This window comes from Callorhinus ursinus, unplaced genomic scaffold (genome assembly GCF_003265705.2).
Source record: "Callorhinus ursinus isolate GAN/ISIS: 27379988/994484 unplaced genomic scaffold, GSC_fseal_2.0 scaffold4, whole genome shotgun sequence".
Lineage (NCBI taxonomy): Eukaryota > Metazoa > Chordata > Mammalia > Carnivora > Otariidae > Callorhinus > Callorhinus ursinus.
In genome coordinates this window covers 51,295,489-51,315,178 of record NW_027397066.1, presented here as the reverse complement: position 1 = coordinate 51,315,178, position 19,690 = coordinate 51,295,489, and positions in this window count along the sequence as shown.

Sequence of the window (19,690 nt, the reverse complement as noted above, 5' to 3'; positions counted from 1 at the left end):
GTCACAACAAAACAAGGGTTCATCCTGTCAACTGGCTCCTTCTGTTGAAGAATGTATTAGAAAACCAAGAGCTGGACGATGGGTGTGCTCCTTGCTACTGGGTGTTGGTGCTTCTCTGCTCCCTCAGCTGAGAGAGAAAGAAAATATATGTGCTACCAACCTGTGTATACCTACATGTCTATAAATATTTCTATGTGTAATCATTTGTGTCTGTATTAAGCTAACCATGCATTCATGCTGGGATCTCCAACTCTAGTAATCGATTACCACATGGATACTCCTAGCCTACTTTTCTTGCTTATGTATAAACTCCCACTCCAGGAATGAGAAGTCTGGCTTCCACCATCTGCCATCTTTTTACTTACTTGATTAATTGCAGTATGTATGTATAACAGAATCAAAATTGTTGACCTGTACCCAGGAGATGAAAGTTTATTAACTGTAGTGCAATGTTTATGTGCAGTCCCCTTTCAGTTTAGTATTTCAGATTTCACTCATTTCCAGTTTCTTAGATCAATATCTTTCTCCATACCCTTCAGAGAGATTTTTTTTGGACACATGCTGCCTTTTTTATGGCATTCCCCAGTGAATTTTTTTAAAGAGACTTTTTTTTATTTTAGAGCAGTTTCAGGTTCACAGAAAAAAAAATTAAGGAGATTACATAGTTTGCAGATAACTTCTACCTTCACATATGAACATCTACCTTCACTGTTAACATTCAGCACCTGAATTATACATTTGTTTCAGTGGGTGAACGTATATTGACACATTATCACCAGAAGTTCAGTTTACATAGTTTACATTACATTACATAATCTACATAGTGTACATTCCATGTATTTGGCAAATGCATGATGGCATATATCCACCATTATAGGATCATACAGAAGTTTCACTACCCTAAAGAGCCTATGTGGATGCATATTTGTCCATCTTTCTCACCAAATCTTGGCAACCACTGATCTTTTTACTGTCTCTATAGTTTTGCTCCTTCCACAATAGCATAGAGTTGCATCACATCATATGTACCCTTTGCAGATTGGCTTCATTCACTTAGCAATATGCATTTAATGTTCCTCCATACATTTTCACAGTTTGGTAGTTCATTTCTTTAGTACTGAATAATATTCCATTGTTTGGCTATAACACTTTGCTCATTTATTCACGTATGGAAAGACATCTTGGTTGCTTTCAAGTATTGACAACATGAATAAAGCTAGTATGAACAAATGTTCCGATTTTTGTGTGGGCATAAGTTTAATTCATAAGTTTGAATAAATATCAAGGAGTGCAACTGATTAGTTTTGTAAGAAACATCCAAACTGTCTTTGCAAAATGGCTGTACCATCTTGCATTCCTCAATGATTTTTTTTTAAAGATTTTATTTATTTATTTGAAAGACAGAGAGAATGAGAGAGAAAGCACATGAGATGGGGGGAGGGTCAGAGGGAGAAGCAGACTCCCTGCTGAGCAGGGAGCCCGATGCGGGACTTGATCCAGGGACTCCAGGATCATGACCTGAGCCGAAGGCAGTCGCTTAACCAACTGAGTCACCCAGGCGCCCTCCTCAATGATTTTTTTAATTTACATTTTTTAAGGTCCACTCTTTGTGTTGTGCAGTGCTATGGGTTTTACCACAGTAAAGTGTCATATATCCACCATTAAAGAATCATACAGAATAATATAGAATTCTTTCAATGCCTTATAGATTCCTGGTGCTTCATTTATTCAAATCCCCTGTCTCCAACCCCTAGCAAGCACTGATTGCTTTACGTTTTCTATAGCTTTGGCTCTCCCAGAATATCATATAAATAGAATTATAAATAATGTTGTCTTATTAGACTAACATCTTTTACTTAGCAATATACATTGAAGACACAATATAATTGTTTGCTTAATAGCTCTTTCCTTTTAATTGCTGAATGGTATCCCATTGTGTAGATGTGCTACTGTTTCTATACCCATTCACATACTAAAGGAAATCTTGGCTGCTTCCAGTTTGAAGTGATTATGAATATAGCTGCTGTAAATCTATGTATATATATTTATATTTTTTGTGGTTGTTTTTGCATCAACATAGTTTTGATATTAGTTGGGTAAATACCTGTGAGTATGCGCACTAGATCTTATGAGAAACCTATGATTAACTTTAAAAGAAAGTTTGAAAATCTCTTACAAAGTGGCTGCACTATTTTACATTTCCTCCAACATTGAGTTTATCTATATCCTCACCATCAGTACTGTCAGTTTTTTTTTCTTAAATTTTATTTTAATGATTCAAATAAGTTTTGGTGGTATCTCATTTTGTTGTAATATGCAACTGCAAATGAAGATTTTGAATATGTTTTTTGCCTGTGGTATATCTTTTTTGGGGTGGTGTTTACTTAGATATTTGGCCTATTTTTAAAATTATGTGTATTCTCTAACTGCTCGGTTATAAAAATTATTGGATTATTTCAGATATAAGTCTTTTACTAGATATGTGCTTTAAAAAATATTTAGGGATGAGATCTTGCCATTTGTGACAACATGGATGGACCTAAAGGGCATTATGATAAGGAAAATAAGTCAGAAAAAGGAAAGATGAACAACATATGATTTCACTTATATGAAATCTAAAAAACAAAACAATTGAATAAGCAACAACAAGAAAAAACAGAATCAGACCTATAAATATAGAGAACAAACTGATGTTTGCCAGAGGATGGGTGATGGGAAACATGTGTGAAATGAGCTGGAGATATAAGCTTCCAGTCATGGAATAAGTAAGTCATGAAAATAATAGGCACGGCATAGGGAATACAGGCAAAGGTATTGTAATAGTGTTGTATGGTTACAGATGGTACCTAAACTTGTGGTTGGCATAGCATAGCGTAACATACAGACATGTTGAATTACTATGTTGTATATCTAAAAATAATAAATAAAATTAAAAAGGAAATTAAATAAAAATATCAAAAACAAAGAATGTTTTTACCTACTCTAATTTTTCTTGCTTTTACTCAATTCCATAAATTGTAATAAGTTGTATCATATTTTCAATTTCATTTAGTTCAAGATATTTTTATTTACTTATTTTTTATTGTTTAGAGAGAGAGAGTGAGAGAGAGAGCATGAGTGCATGCAAGCAGGGAGGAGAGGGACAGAGACAGAAGGAGAGAGTGAATCTTAAGCAGACTCCATGCTCAGCACACCCCCCCTATGCTGGGCTTAATCTCACACCCCTGAGATCATGACCTGAGCAGAAATAAAGAGTCCAACACTTAACTGATTGAACCACCCAGGCGCCTCCTAGTTTAAGATATTTTAAAATTTCTCTTAAGACATCTTTGACCCAAGTACTATATAATTGAAATATATGGAGATTTTTATATATATATATATCAAATTCTATTAAGGTCTGAGGACATAATTTATATGATTTCTCTTGAAATTTGTCAAAGAGTAATTTATGGCTCTGAATGTATTCTATCTTAATGAATGTTCCATGTGTACTGACATGAATGTGCTCTGCTGTTGTTGTATGGAACAGTCTACAAATGCCAATTATATAAAATTTATTGATAGTGCTGTTCAGAGTAACTATTTCCTTACTGATTTTTCTTCCTGCTTGATCTATCAATTACTGAAAGAAGGGTCTTAACTCTAAAAATAACAGTGTGGTTTATTCCTAGTCTCAGTTCTGTCATTTGTTGTGTTGTGTATATTGATTGTTGTTAGGTAGATATAGGTTTAGGATTTTTATATCTTCTTGAAGAATTGACTACTTTTTCATTATAAAATGTTACTCTTCACTAGTCTCCCTCATTCTGAAGTTTGCTTTGTCTGAAATCAATTTTGATATAGTGTATAGTGTTATGGTATGTATATATATTTCCTTTATTTTTAACTTAGCTGACTCTTTAAAGTGGGTTTCTGGGGTGCCTGGGTAGTTCAGTGGTTAAGTGTCTGCCTTCGGCTCAGGTCGTGATCCCAGAGTCCTGGGATCAAGTCCCGCATCGGGCTCCCTACTCGGCAGGAGGACTGCTTCTCCCTCTCCCACTCCCCCTGCTTGTGTTCCATCTCCCACTGTGTCTCTCTCTGTCAAATAAATAAATAAAATCTTTAAAAAAAATAAAGTGGGTTTCTTATAGAAAACATAATTAGGTTTTGTCTATTTTTTAGTCCATGCTGATAACCTCTGTCCTTTCATTTACATTTTTTTATTTTCACATTTAAAATGAATATTTATATAATTGGGTTAAATCCTACCATGTTTTTATTTATTTTTTTATTCATTGCATGTGTTGTGTTTCTCCACATAACCCCCCCTTTTTTTGCATTTTCTGGTTTTAATTGGGCATTTTTATATGATTCAGTTTTACCTTCTTCTTTCTCTTTATTCTTTCTCCTTCTCCATTTCTTTTTTTATATAGATACAGGAAAGTTTGTGGTGAAAAATTCACTTGGTTTTAATTTGCCTGAGAAAATATTTATTTATGACTCTCTTTGAAAGACAATCTGGCTACATGTAGATTATATGTTGGTAAGGCTGTTATTCCTCTGCAGTATTTTAAGTATAACAATTCACTTTCTCCTTGCTTGCATGATTCTTCAGAAGTCTACTGTAATTATTACCCATGTTCCATTATGAGTAAGATTTCTTTGTTGTGGGTTAAATTGTGTCCCCCATAAAAATATTTTGAAGTCCTAACCTCTGGTAAATGTGAATTTGACTTTATTTGAAAAGAAGCTCTTTAAGGATGTAATGGAGTTAATATGAGGTCATTAGAGTGGGCCCCGATTAAATATGACTGGTGTCTCTATAAGAGAAGAGACAGAGACAGGGGCACAGGGAAACAGCATGGCAGAGATTGGGCTGGTGTATGTACAAGCCAAGGAATACCAGTAGAGTTGGCAACACAAGAAGTTAAGAGAAAAACATGGAACAGATTCTCACCAAGAGACTTCAGAAAGCATGGCTCTGCTGACATCTTGACTTCAGACTTTTAGCCTCCAGAACACTGAGAGAAAAAATGTGTTGTTTTAAGGTCGTGATCTGTGGTAGAATAATGGTCAGAGAAATGTGAGCTTCCTATAAGTACTTATTCCTTGCATAAGTGAACAGACAAGAATTACACAGCCTTGATGTTCCTTGTGTGACAGGCAGGAATCATTACAGGAAACACTATCCTTTGCTACATAACTTACTCAAACACTGACCTCTCTTCAGTTCTGTATTTTTCTTTCTGCTATAAAACACCAAAGCATAAACTAACTTTTCTTTTACTAACTTCATCATTTTCCCTTTAACTTAGGCATTTGTCAAAATTACAGATTCTCCTAAGGCACTCTGCATAGAATAGTGAATTCAAATCGATAGGGGAAGTCCCTAGGGATTTGTATTTTCAAAAATGACGAGGATTTCTAGACCAGACATTATCTTATAGACTCCTATCTCCTTGCTCCTTTTTTCTGTGTACAACTCCAAACCATAAAAATAATGGAATACACACTAAAGAAGAACTCTGAAAGGTGGAAAGAAGAAAGAAACTGGTATGGGATAACGTAGCTGGAAGAATAAGAGAGCATGTTGTCTTACTATCTCAAAACAATAAGGCCCAAAACAATAAGGACATCAGGCTTGAATTGTGTACTCCAAATCTAGCAACTTTCTCCCCAGCTCTTTCTCCCCAGATCAAATCTGAGTCTCACTGACAATACCAGGTGATCCCATCAGCACTGGCAGGGGATTAATAGGGAGCTCAGCTAACAATAAGTCACCAGTTGAAGTGCTTGCCTTTTTGCTAGATCTGAGACTACTCCATTCAACCAAAAAACACAGGCTAGCTTAGGGGCACAGGCAAGAAAAATTACACTGTAACAAAAGTCAAGCCCATGAAATCTCTTTGTCCCCACAGACCTAAGACTCTTTTCCTCCATGGAGAAAAAAATGGTGGTCAGGGGACACTGCAAAGGGCATTCCATCCTAATCAGTGGCAGGCATGGTCAGTGTTATTCAATCAACAGACCATAGAATAGCTTTTCCCTCCAGTTGGGCCGATCTGGGAAAATAACTTATGCTCTTTCAGTCAGCACCAAAATGTCCAGTGGGAGCCTGAAGGGAACAAACAAACCATGCAAACCTCTGAAGTTAAATTTTCATTGAAAACCCAGGCCAAAAAATAGGCTAAGGCTTGCATACTAAACCTAAACACAAAGACTGCTGGTTAAAATTTAAAAATTTAAAGAATTTAACAGTAGTTAAGGGGCGCTTGGTTGGCTCAGTTGGTTAAGTGTCTGCCTTCTGCTCAGGTCATGATCCCAGGGTCCTGGGATCGAGTTCCCATCATGCTCCTTGTTTAGCAGGGAGCTTGATTCTCCCTCCTTCTCTGCCCCTCCCCCTGCTCAGGCTCTCTCACTCTTTAATGAAACAAACAAACAAACAAACAAACAAAACACAATAGTAGTTAAAATGAATGTGGTGTATCATGTTTATTGATTTGAGCCACCCTTGCAACCCAGGAATAAATCCCACTAGATTGTGGGCATGATACTGTTGGATTTGATTTGCTAGTATTTTGTTGAGAATGTTTGCATCCATGTTCTTCAAAGATAGTGGATTGATTTGAAGGGATATATGCACCCTGATGTTTCTAGCAGCATTATCAGTAATAGCCAAATTATGGAAAGAGCCCCAAATGATGTCCACTGAATGATAAATGGATAACGATGTTTGTTGTAGTGTGTGTGTATATATATATACGTATATATATATACACACATATAATGGAATATTAGTCATAAAGAAGAATGGAATCTTCCTCTGCAACAACATGGATGGAGCTAGAGAGTATCAAGCTAAGTGAAATAAGTCACTCAAAGAAAGACAAATACCAAATAATTTCATTCATATATTGAATATAAGAAACAAAACAGATGAATATAGGAGTTAAAAAAGAAAAAGAGGATTACCATAAAATAGACTTAACTACATGGGTATTAAGGAAGGCACTTGTGATGAACGTGGTGTTGAATCTAAGTGATGAATTTGCCCAACTTAAAAATCAAAGAAAAAAATCAAAGAGAAAATAGTTTTTTAAAAAATATGTTAATAGAGCCAGGGCACCTGGGCGGCTCAATTGGTTGAACATCTGCCTTCAGCGCAGGTCATGATCCCAGGGTCCTGGGATCAAGTCCCATGTCGGGTTCTTTGTTCAGTGCAGAGTTTTCTCTCCCTCTCCCTCTCTTTCTAACCTTCCCACTGCTTGTGCTCTCAATCTCTCTTGCTCTCTCTCTCAGATAAATAAATAAGTATTTAAAAAATATATTAACAGAGCAAAGGGATTTGTGGGACAATAACAAAAGATTCAATATTTGTATTATCAATGTCCCGGAAAAAAAGCAGAATGTTTCTGAAAGAGTATCCCAAGAAATAACTGCAGAAAGCTCCCAAATTTGGAGAAAGATATAAACCTATAGATTAATAAAGCTAAAAAACCTCAAGCAGAATGAAGAAATCCATGCCAAGACACAGATTTAGCTAGACTAAGAGAAAACCTTAAGACTAAGGTTTTCCAAGAAAGGAAATTACGTAGAGGGGAACTCCAATCTGAGGAACAAGAGATTTCTCCTCTGAAACCACGGAGACCATGCTACTTAGCATGGCATTTTTTAAATGCTGACTGACTACTGCAAGTTCGGTATCTGGTGAAACTTTTTCTAGAATGAAGAGAAATGAAAGATTTCCTCATTCAAAGGAATACTAAAGGAATTTGTTTCTAATGGCCAGACTCTAAATGAATGGCAAAAGGAAGTTCTTTAAACAGAGAAAAAATGATAAAAAACCTTGAAACAAAAAAAAAAAGAAAAAATCAATAGAAAGAACAGAAATATGAGTACATAAAAAGGGCCAACCTAGGGCGCCTGGGTGGCTCAGTCGTTAAGCATCTGCCTTCGGCTCAGGTCATGATCCCAGGGTCCTGGGATCGAGTCCCACATCGGGCTTCCTGCTCAGCGGGAAGCCTGCTTCTCCCTCTCCCACTCCCCCTGCTTGTGTTCCTGCTCTCACTGTCTCTCTCTGTCAAATAAATAAATAAAATCTTTAAAAAATAAATAAATAAATAAAAAATAAAAAGGCCAACCTTTACCATGTAAGTTGTAGAAATCATATTTTATGATACAGCTAAAAAATACTTTATGACCATTTGTTACTTGAGATAGGATATTTAAAAGTGGGAGAGGTAAAGGCACCTAAAAGGAAGTAAGGTTCCACACTTCATTTGAAGTGATGGAAACTTGATATCAGTAGAATATGATAATTTATATATGTTTATTTTAATACCTCAGAACATCACTAATAAAAGTATATAGGGATATATGCCCCCCAAACACCATAAAGAAATCAAGATGTAATCCTAAAAATGTCAAAGTAACCCATAGGAAGGCAGTAAGAAACAAAAGAATGAGGACTAAGGGAAGCTTAAAATTAATAATAAAAATGACAGAATCAAGCTCTAACATATTAACAGTTACCTGAAATATAAAAATGTAAATAGTAAAATATAGCAATAAGAGACAAATATTGTCAAAATAGGCTTTTTTTAAATTACCTGACAAGAAACTGTTTACAGAAAAGTGACATCAAATTCAATAACATGCGTAAGTTGAAAGTAGAAGAATGAAGAAAGATTTACCATGCAAATATTACAAAAGTAAGTGAGGTTAATATATGATAGATCACAGAGTAAAGAAAATGACTAGAGATTAAGTAGGTCATTTCATAATGACAAAAAAGTTCATTCCACTGAAAAAATATAATGATCTTAAATGAGTATGCCCCAAATAAACAACAGTCTCAAAATTCATGAGGCAAAACGTATAGAGTTCTAAAAAATAGAAATAGAAATATTTTTTATTTCAATTATGTTAGGGACTTCATCACCTTCCACTCAGTGACTGATAAAGCTGCTAGACAGAAAATTAGCAAGAATATATAAGATCTGAACCCAATCAAACAAGAGGATCTGAATCACAGCTCATAAAATGAATGTTGAGACATTGATTTTATTTATTATTTATTTATTATTTATAAAGATTATTTATTTTAGAGAGAGAGGAGAGGGAGGGGCAGAGGGAGAGAATCTTCTTGATTGCTGTTGACATAGGGACAGACACATATCAATAGAACAGTATGGGAAAACCCCCAAATACACTCCTCCAGATATTTTCAAATGATATTTGGTTCAGGTGTGAAATAATTTAACAGTGGAAATTAGCTTTTTCAACAAATAATTCGGTAGTATTTAACTTCTGTAAGCCATAAAGTAAACATTAACCTAAACTTCATACTATATACAAAAACTAACTCAATATGGTTCACAGACTTCAATGCAAAATGCAAAACAGTAGAACCTTTAGAATATAGGGAGAATATTTTGTTCTAAAGCTAGGAAACAGTTCATAGACTTGACATCAAAAGCATAATCCATAAAAGAAAAGATTGATAAATTCAACATCATTAAAACCAAAAGTTTTTGCTCCAGAAAAGATCTTATGAAAAAGATGAAAAGATAAAGTAGAGACTGGGAAAAAATATTTCCTAATCATTTCTGACAAATGAATAATATATGGAAAATATAAAGGACTTCAAACTCAATAGTAAAAAAAAATCACTCCAATTAAAAAATGGAAAAATATATAACATGTTATACTGAGGATATACCATTGGTAAATAATCACATGAACATATGTACACCATTATAGAAATGAAAATTAAAACCACAATGAAATACCATGACACTTCTATTAGATATCAAAATAAAGAATAATGACACTGCAAAACCTTGGTGAGGACACAAAGAGATTAGATCATTCAAGCATTCCTAATGGGAATATCAAATAGTACTGCCACTCTGGAAACTTGTTTGGCAGATATTTTTTAAGCCTAGACATAAAATTACTGTAAACCTAGAAACTGTACTCTATCTTGATATTATCCCAGAGAAATGGAAACTTACGTTCACACAAAAACCTGTACATGAATGTTCACAACCACAAACTAGAACCAATACAGATGTCCTTCAATGGGCGAATGATTAAAGAAAGTGCAGTACACTTCATTTCTTTATATATCACAGAACATTACTCAGAAATTGGAAGAACAAACTACTGATATAAACAAAAACTTGGATGAATCTCTAGGGATTTAACTGAGTTTAAAAAGCTAGTCCCAAATTAGTACATATTATATGATTTCATTTATATAATATTTTTTAAAGATCACCATTCTGAAGAGGATGATATAACTAGGGAATTTAGGGGTTAGGAACAGGGCAGGGGAAGGAAGGTGGATGTGATTCCAATAAAACCACAGGAGGGATTCTGATGATGATGACACTCTATCTTGCCTGTAGTAGTGGATATATAAAACAGCAGTGTGACAAAACTGAGAAGAGTTAAAAACAAACACAGACAGAGACACACTAATGAGCACAAGTAAAACTCAGCAAATCTGAATTTAAGAAAAAGTTTTAAGATATAATCAGAGTGATTCTGTGAGAAATAAACTTAATGAAAATTCTGCCTTTACCCATTTCAGGTGATCCTACATTCTAAGCTTTTTAAATATGTGATTTTGGAGTCCTTTTAGTATTTAGAATGAGCAGAGAAGATTGTAGTTCATTATTTCCACCTAATTTAATTTGTGCTACAGAAGTTTGTATTGCCCATGGTGCAGATTTTAAACATAGTGTATGAAGATACATTAATTACTGAATGAATGACTGAGTGAATGAATGAATGCATGCATGCATTTCTGATGGCATAAATAATATCAAATAAACTCTAATGTATGCATGGTAACTATGTTTCTTCATTGACTCTAATGATGATTAGAAATTTTAATATTATAAATGTATGCATCTTCTCTCTTTCCCTCTCCGTCTGTCCCTCCCCCTCCCTAAAATAAATTGGTAAATCTTTAAGAAAAAAACTATGCATCTTTAATATTTCTTTCTTATTTTTTAACATGTTATCCATGCTCTTTCTGAAATGTACGGTTTCCATCAAGCAACTTTTCCCCAGATTTCTTATATTTTAAAATAAATTCCCATGTTATTAACATTTAGCACAGTATGAATTGCCTTTCCTTTCTTTATGAACAAAGATTGAATGCAGTAGAAAATGAACTAGTGGTGTGCAAATAACAATGGTATTTGTCATATGTATTCTAAATAGTGGCAAATAATTTATCTTCTGTTATTAAAACAGGGGATATAAATAAATTATAACCACCAGAGTGATAGTTATGCTGTAATAAAGAAAATAGAAAATCAATAGGAAATAGGAATATTAACTTAAAATCTTTGAAATGATTTATTTGTGTTGAAAAGGAAGATCTTACCTTAACAGAGTGCTTGATAAAACTAAGCATGTACTAAAGACAATGCATAAAGTAAAGGATACTTCGTGTTAATTAGGTAGCATTCCAAGACTTGTCTGCTTCTGAAAGTAGTAACTCAACCAAGATTTTGCAGTAATTCAAATTGCAGAACTTGAACATTGGGTGAATTTTTGTTTATTTAGAAATTTACAAGAAAAATGCAAGGCTTTATTTTTATTTATTTATTTATTTTAAAGATTTTATTTATTTTTTTGAGAGAGAGACAATGAGAGACAGAGAGCACAAGAAGGAAGAGGGTCAGAGGGAGAAGCAGACTCCCCGCTGAGCAGGGAGCCCGATATGGGACTCGATCCCTGGACTCCAGGATCATGACCTGAGCCGAAGGCAGTCGCTTAACCAACTGAGCCACCCAGGTGGCCAAGGCTTTATTTTAAATCAACCGTGAGAAGAGTCCATTTGCTACTGTGTTGAACTATTAGCTTCTCAAGTGATAAAACATTTATGTATTATAGAGATTCTTCTTAAATGTTATGAAAGAAAAAAAAATCAATGTGTTAAGCAAAGGATGTCAGCACCTAACTTTTGCAGCAGTGATGTCTCTGCTAATGTTATGATTTATTCATGTGCAGTTCCAGGCTTGCTAATAAATGATATCACCACATTAGAGGAAAATGATATTCCCATTTCTCCTTCACTCCATTTAAGAAAAACTCAAATGATAGTAGTGGCTAAGTAAATTGCAACAGCCACAAAAGTAGAGAGACCGAGAGAAGCAGAAATTAACCTAAAGCAATAGAGTTGACCACACAATCAGTATCACAGAGGTTAGACCCCTTTTCCTTTTCTTTTTTTTTTTTTTTTTTTTTTTGCTCTGGGCTTGGACATCTCTTTCTTGACCTGAAGGATATTAGCCTACTCCCAGTGCCACAGTGCCAAAAAGGAATTCAATGTGACAGATTGTGACTAAATTTACAATCATGTAAATATAAGAAAGAAAATGTGACATTATAAGTGACAAAAGTCCAACTAATTAAGAGATTTCTAATATGTCACCAGGGAAAAACAAGGTGTAAAATGTGTAAAACAATGTGTAAAAATGGAAGCGTACACAACTACATTCTATGTATCTAAAGCAAACACCCCAGCTAAGTGTTCTTCTCTTATCAATATGAAATCACTACAGAACTAAATGATTTACAGCTACTATTATAAATCAATTTATACTATATAATTATTTAGACACGTAAGATACAGGACTATTAAATAACTTTGAACATATGAATGGAACAAACCCATACCTATAACTACAGAGTACATATTTGACTATATTTTTTCACAATGTCATTTTACAGAACTTCAAAAATATATTGAGGTATCAAAACCAGCTGGAGAAATCTGGAAGTTCTACATAATTTGTTCATTGTTCATATTTTGTAGTTCAGATCACCCTAAGTCTATATTATGGATTAGATAATTCTAAAATACTCAATTTTATCTAATAACATTTAATGATTTGAATATTACAAAAAAACTACTACAAAGAATTTCCAAATAATATATAGAGTACCCAATTATGAATTTATGCAATAATTTTGCTCAATAGCTAAGGAGAGAGATTGTTTTTAAATTAAAGCATAAATCCATAGCATGCAATATTTATTATCTGAAAAATACAAAGCATTGGATTCTAATAGAATAAATGAAAAATGACATCTTGAGGTTCAAATTAGCTTGCAAACAGTAGCAAGTCACACAGGGATGCTTGGCCCATTGTCTTATGCATTTGCGCGGGTTTTATACTCAGCTTACTACATCCATTATTTATTACTGTTATTATTGGCAAACTTGAGTAAATATATTTACTCCAACCTTAACTTTTTCTTGGCTGTAGAGACATAAATATTTAAGGTATAAAATATATAAACTTTAAGGCTGCCACAAGTCCACAGCATAAATTACAAAATACTTTTCTGTCACTGAACACCTAGTTCTTTATGCCCATTAAAATTTACTGTTTATCTTAGACATTTTTATTTATAAGCTCTTGACTTAGGTAAAAATTATATGAAAGAAGAATGATAAAAAGGAATTCATATTAGAAATATCTAAAATATGAACAGCTTTTTTTATTTACTTCTTGAAAGGAAGAAAGAGAATATAAGTAAATCTGTAACCAATTGAGCATTAGGGCAGTATTCAATGTGGGTAACTCATACAGTATTCATGCTATGAAATTATACTTTTGGATAAGTGTAATAGTTCTCAGAATAAAATGTGGGACAAATATTTCCTGAAAAATTCCACCCGTCTTTGCATTTTGAAATGACAATTTGATGAAACATATACATTATCATGTTCATATAGAGATTTATGTCCCTTTCTGTACTTTTTTTCTGTCATTAATTTTATTTTCATATTTAGTAATTATGTCTGCCTGGTCTTCCAAGTATATTTTTTACTGTAATTGAGCAAATCTTGCTAGTGCCCTAAATTGTATTTTCTTCTGCAGTATCGGTCTGCCCTTTTTAAAGCCAAGAACGTAAGCAATTCTGTACATTTATCATGAGGTCCTGGAGGTATGAAGCTTACATGGACCACAACATCCTTGAAAATGGAAACTTCTATTAGCTTTTGCTCTTTACCCATTCCCCTTTCTCCAGTCCCTCAACATTGTTTCCCTGGAAGTGCCTTCCAAATAAAATGCTTGGAACCAAGCCCTTGTCTTCAGCTCAATTTTGTGGAAAACCCCAAACAAAACACACATTTTGGGGCGCCTGGGTGGCTCAGTAGGTTAAGCGACTGCCTTCGGCTCAGGTCATGATCCTGGAGTCCCGGGATCGAGTCCCGCATCAGGCTCCCTGCTCAGCAGGGAGTCTGCTTCTCCCTCTGACCCTCTCCCATCTCATGCTCTCTCTCTCTCTCTCTCATTCTCTCTCTCAAATAAATAAATAAAATCTTAAAAAAACACACATTTTGTCTCCTTATAGAAATTAACAAATTGACAGATTTAAGGACTCATTGAATATAATACACTCACTTGTGTTTACAACTAATAGGTTTCTCTGTCTCCATTATCCTGGTCTCTGTATCATTAGCCTCTCCTCAAAGTTCAAATTTGATAGCTTCTTCCTGTTTGTTTCCTTTCTCTATCCTTAACTGCTTTTTTTCTCTCACTTGTTATTGGAGTGATAATTATTGTTCAGTCCCAGCTTTCTTTCATTAAATTTTTTGCTTTAAGAATCTAACTTTATTCTGAAGAAAGAAGCGAGGAGAGGAAATCCCTAATTTGTCTGTTTTCATCTTTTCCCACTCTTATTTTTTTCTCACAGCAACCAAAATAATTCATTTAAATGGTACATATACTTATGCTGACCTTCTCAAAATATTTATACATTTTTCACTATATATAGTGACTTCCTTATTTAGTTGTGCTCTCACAGAATACTATACTTCTTTTAAGTAGAATATAAGAAGGTTTAAACCAAGGAGATCTGGCCAACTATGTGTTTAATAGTTCTCTTCCTTACTGAACAAGGAGTTACATAAAAAATAGTCTAAATGAGTTAACAATGAGACAATCATTGATACCAATGTTTAAAAAGAAAAGGTCATTGTAACACCTTACATGGCATAAATCATTAAAAATGTTACACAGACACAAGAAAGCATTTCAGAAAATTTGCTGAATATTTTAAATCTTAACAACGTTTTGAAGCATTCACTCAACTATAAGCTGGAGCAGGCTAGGGTTTATTCTCTTCTTGTACATTATAGCCTCCTCGGTCATAGGCTGAGAATAGGGACTCAATATTATTTGGGAAACAAAAAAACAACAAATGAGCTAGATAATGTACTACTACTGGGGTTGCCCCAACAAAGGCAGGGACAAACTGCAAAAGTTAGTTTGAATTGGATGTTGAGACTAATGATACCAAATATACCAAGAGGGCATGAATGGACACCTTGTTTACATAATAAGTCTTTCTGAGGAGAGAAGGTTGGAAATAGGTTGAGGGAGGCAGATCTAGGGGGTTGGGCCTTACAGTGGCTGCAGGGAGAAACAAGGAGAAAGGTTCAGGTGCAGAGGCAGGGTGTTTGTGAAATGTGAACTTAACACCTGTGCCAAAGAAGAGTGCTCCCTGGCTTTCTTGTTAGTTTACCAACTTGCAGAAGAAGGGGCAGAAGGGGCTTGAAAGCTGCCAGAATGCTTATTACAAAATGGAGTCAAAATCCTTACTAAATATGTTTTCTAATACTCTGTCACTGTAATGTAGGCAAATATTTTCCTTACATTAAAAGAAAAAAGAAATGCTTAGTTGTGGTGAGGTAGATTAATTTGACTATAGTTACACTGTGAATAGGTAGGTTTGCAGGCATTGACCGATCTAGGTTATATAACTCTAAAGCTCATAGATTTTTTTAAAAGATTTTATTTGTTTATTTGACCAAGAGAGACACAGCGAGAAAGGGAACACAAGCAAGGGGAGTGGGAGAAGGAGAAGCAGGCTTCCACTGAGCAGGGAGCCTGATGGGGGCTCGATGAGAGCCTCGATCCCAGGACCCTGGGATCATGACCTGAGCGGAAGGCAGATGCTTAACAACTGAGCCACCCAGGCACCCCTAAATCTCATAGATTTTAACAACAGTGCTATGCTGATAAGCAATTGAGATGGCATTATATTACTCTTCACATTAAGTTAAATATAACCATTTTACATTTCAGAGAATTTTGAAGGATGGAAGCAAATGAAGATGGTGACAAGAGAACACTAGAATAAATGGAGAAGATATAAATTAAAATTGCAAATTAATCTCACAAGGAAAATTGTTGCAGAAGACAGTGTTTTCTATTTAAGAAAGCAATTTTTACTTGAAAGAGAAAATACGGTTTCTGTTTAATTCAAATGTATAAAACACACACATTTGCTAGTTTCCTATTTGAATCCCTTCAAAATACCACAAAGCAGTATTAAAAGATATATCCACAAAATCAAAGATTATAAAACAGTATATAAAACAACAAAAATTTTGGAATCTGGAAAGGATATCTAACTTAGTACATCATGGACAATTGAAACAGCTTGCAGAGAGAAATGAGCAAGCAAGCAAATTTTCCCTGCAGAGCCTCCATGAGCTTAGGAATGTGAGGCATCGGGTTTCTTTCAGGTGGTTTTCTTGGTTGGGGTGACAAAACAGGAGGAATGGCACAAAATCTTACTAGGGATTTGTTTGATTCACCTCATCCCTTCTCCAATTTTTTTTTGCCTAAAGGGCAATTAAGAACTCACACAGAGTAGAATAAAAAGATAAAGAACTTCTGGTTTCTGGTTCCATATGTAAAGAGCTTGGAATCCATCACCTCATATTAACAAGTAAAAAGCCAAAAAGAATGAAAAATCAACGGCTCTTTTTAAATCCATGAGAGGGGAAGACAAAGGGCAAACTACCTCCCCCTGAACAGAGAGGGCTAGGCAAACAGGGAGTCTTGGTTTACCTTAGCAGAGACTCAAAGACAGAAAAGACCATAGGCACCAGTGCAAAGGCAGGAAAATCTGAACTGTAACTGATGAATTGAGAGTTAAAAGTTCTAAGAAGACCCAGTCATAGGGGGCTCCACAATATTGTGAACTTTATTTCCACGATCTTGATCAGTTTCCCACATGAAACATCTGAGAAAGAAGGAAAACAATATAGGTCAGAAACTCAGGTCTAAATAAATAAAGAAAAAGCATCAAAGAAGGAAAAAGTGAAGGTAAAATAAAAACTTTTATTTTTCTTATTAATCAATCTGACAGATAACAGTTTATTGTTCAAAATAATAATACCAACAATGTAATTGATTATGTATACTGAGTGTGTGTGTGTGTGTGTGTATATATATATGTATGTATGTTATATATAAGTGAAATGAATGACAGCAATGATAAAGGGATGAAGGGGAGAAATAAAGATTATTTGGTTTTAATTAGGTAGTCACATTACTCATAAAATGGTATAGTGTTATTGGAAAGTGGATTTAGATTAGTCATAAATGTTTTCTATGAGAAACACATGTTAAAGGCCTTAACAGAGACCTTGTCAAATAAGATGTACAGATGGCAAATAAGCACACACACACAAATACTAGATATCATGTGTCATTGGGAAAATGCAAATTAAAATAATGAGACACCACTACTCACCTATTAAAATAGCCAAAATACAGAACAATGCCAACTCCACGTGTTGGCAAGAATATGGAGCAACAGTAGGGCACCTGGGTGGCTCAGATGGTTAAGCGTCTGCCTTCTCTTGGGTCATGATCCCAGGGTGCTGGGATCAAGCCCCATGACGGGCTCCTGGCTCAGCGGGGAGCCTGCTTCTCCCTCTGCCTCTCCCCTGGCTCATGCTCTCTCTCTGTATCTCTGTGTCTCAAATGAATAAATTTTAAAAAATTTAAAAAAAAAGAATATGGAGCAACAGGAATTCTCATTCATTGCTGGAGGAAATGCAAAATGAGACAACCACTTTGAAGACAGCTTGTTGGTTTCTTAGAAAGTTAAACATATTCTACAGTATAGAAATAATCTTCCTTGGTATTTACCCACTGGAGTCAAAAACTGTGTCCACACAAATCCCTGCACACTACTGTTTATGGCAGCTTTATTCATAATTGCCAAAACTTGTGAGCAACCAAAATGTCCTTCAAAAAGTGAATGAATAAATAAACTGTGGTACCTGCAGACAATGCAATATTATTCAGGTTTAAAAATAAATTAACTATCAAATCATAAAATGGCATGAAAGAAATTTAAGTGCATATTACTATGTAAAAGAAGCCAAATAAGCTACATATAATATGATTCCAACTTATATGATATTCTGGAAAAGGGAAAGCTATGGAGATTCCAAAAAGTTCAGGGGTTACCAGGGATGGTGCTGAAGATAAATAGATAGGTATTACACAAGTTTCTTAGGACAGTGAAAGTTCTCTGTATGCTATTATAATGAATGATGGATACATTTCATACATTTGTCCCAACTCAAAGGATGTACACACCACAGTGAACCCTAAAGTAAACTATGAACTTTGGTTAATTATCATATTTCAATGTAGGTTTATCCTTTTATTTTTAAGTACATCATTCTGATTGATGTACTATTTCCAACTGACATTGATAATAAAGGAAGCTATGCATTTTTGGAGGCAGAAAAGGAAATTTGTATCTCTCTCATTTTGTTGTACACTTAAAACTGCTTTAATAAATAAAATATTTTGAGAAAAAATGATTTGAAAAGGCAACAGAAAGGTAAAGAAAAGAAAACCATAACATTATTCTCATGATGTACGTTTGAATAATCTGAATTCTACAAAGGGAGAATACAATAGACAATTAAAAATGGAGAGAAAATTAAATTCCTCTGGACTCCTCATCAGAGTCCATGGCATGCATCATTTTTAGTCGTAATCCACTCATGATATATTGGAGCACTTTTGGTGTGGCAAAAAGAGGTGGAGAAAGGGAACTAGTCTACAGTTTTGAAATTCAGTCTGTTTTTTGTGGGTCTAATCTTTGGGCTGAAACCTTCACCAATGTTTGTCCAGTGGTATAGCCATTTTTTTTTCTTCTAAAGCCTTATTCCCTTCTCTCGTTTCAATGTTCTCAATATGTTTTTTGATCCTGAATCATTGTTTACTATGTCCTCCCTCTCCCCTCAACCTTAGGTGATACAGGAGGATTGAAGGGGGTTTGGGCAGGAGGAAGTCCCCTTTCCCCAGCTTGTTAGGTTTCTGGCAAATTACCTTTTATTGGAGAATAGATCTTTTTTATAGAGAATGTTCTGGATGTATTTCATAATGATTATTTTCCCTCCCCCTTGCTGGATTCAATAAAAAAATCTTCCATAGATCTTCTCCAAAAACCTGGTGGGTTTTCCCATGAAAGACCATGAAAGGGTAGAGGTCTTCTCAAACCGTAACCTGAATTTTTCACTCTTCTGTTGTCCCCACTCAACCCCCAGTAATTCATCAAAATGAGCACCTAATTGTTTCTAATGGTTTATGCCCCCAGGAGATTCTTTTCCAGGTCAACATATCTCAACTGCGTCTCTGAATGTGACTTTCTTTTCAGATTTCAGGGTAGAGGTTTCTTCTCCAACTTCAATTCTCTGATGAGTCCAAGAAAAGTCATGATTTCAGTTTGTCCATTTTTTGTGTGTAGGTGTTGTAAGATTGGGATATTGACTTCTGTTAAAAAATAAACTGAGCGGCAATCACATTTTCAAGAATTTATTTAAGTTTATATTCGTTTGAATTGGGTAGCTCCA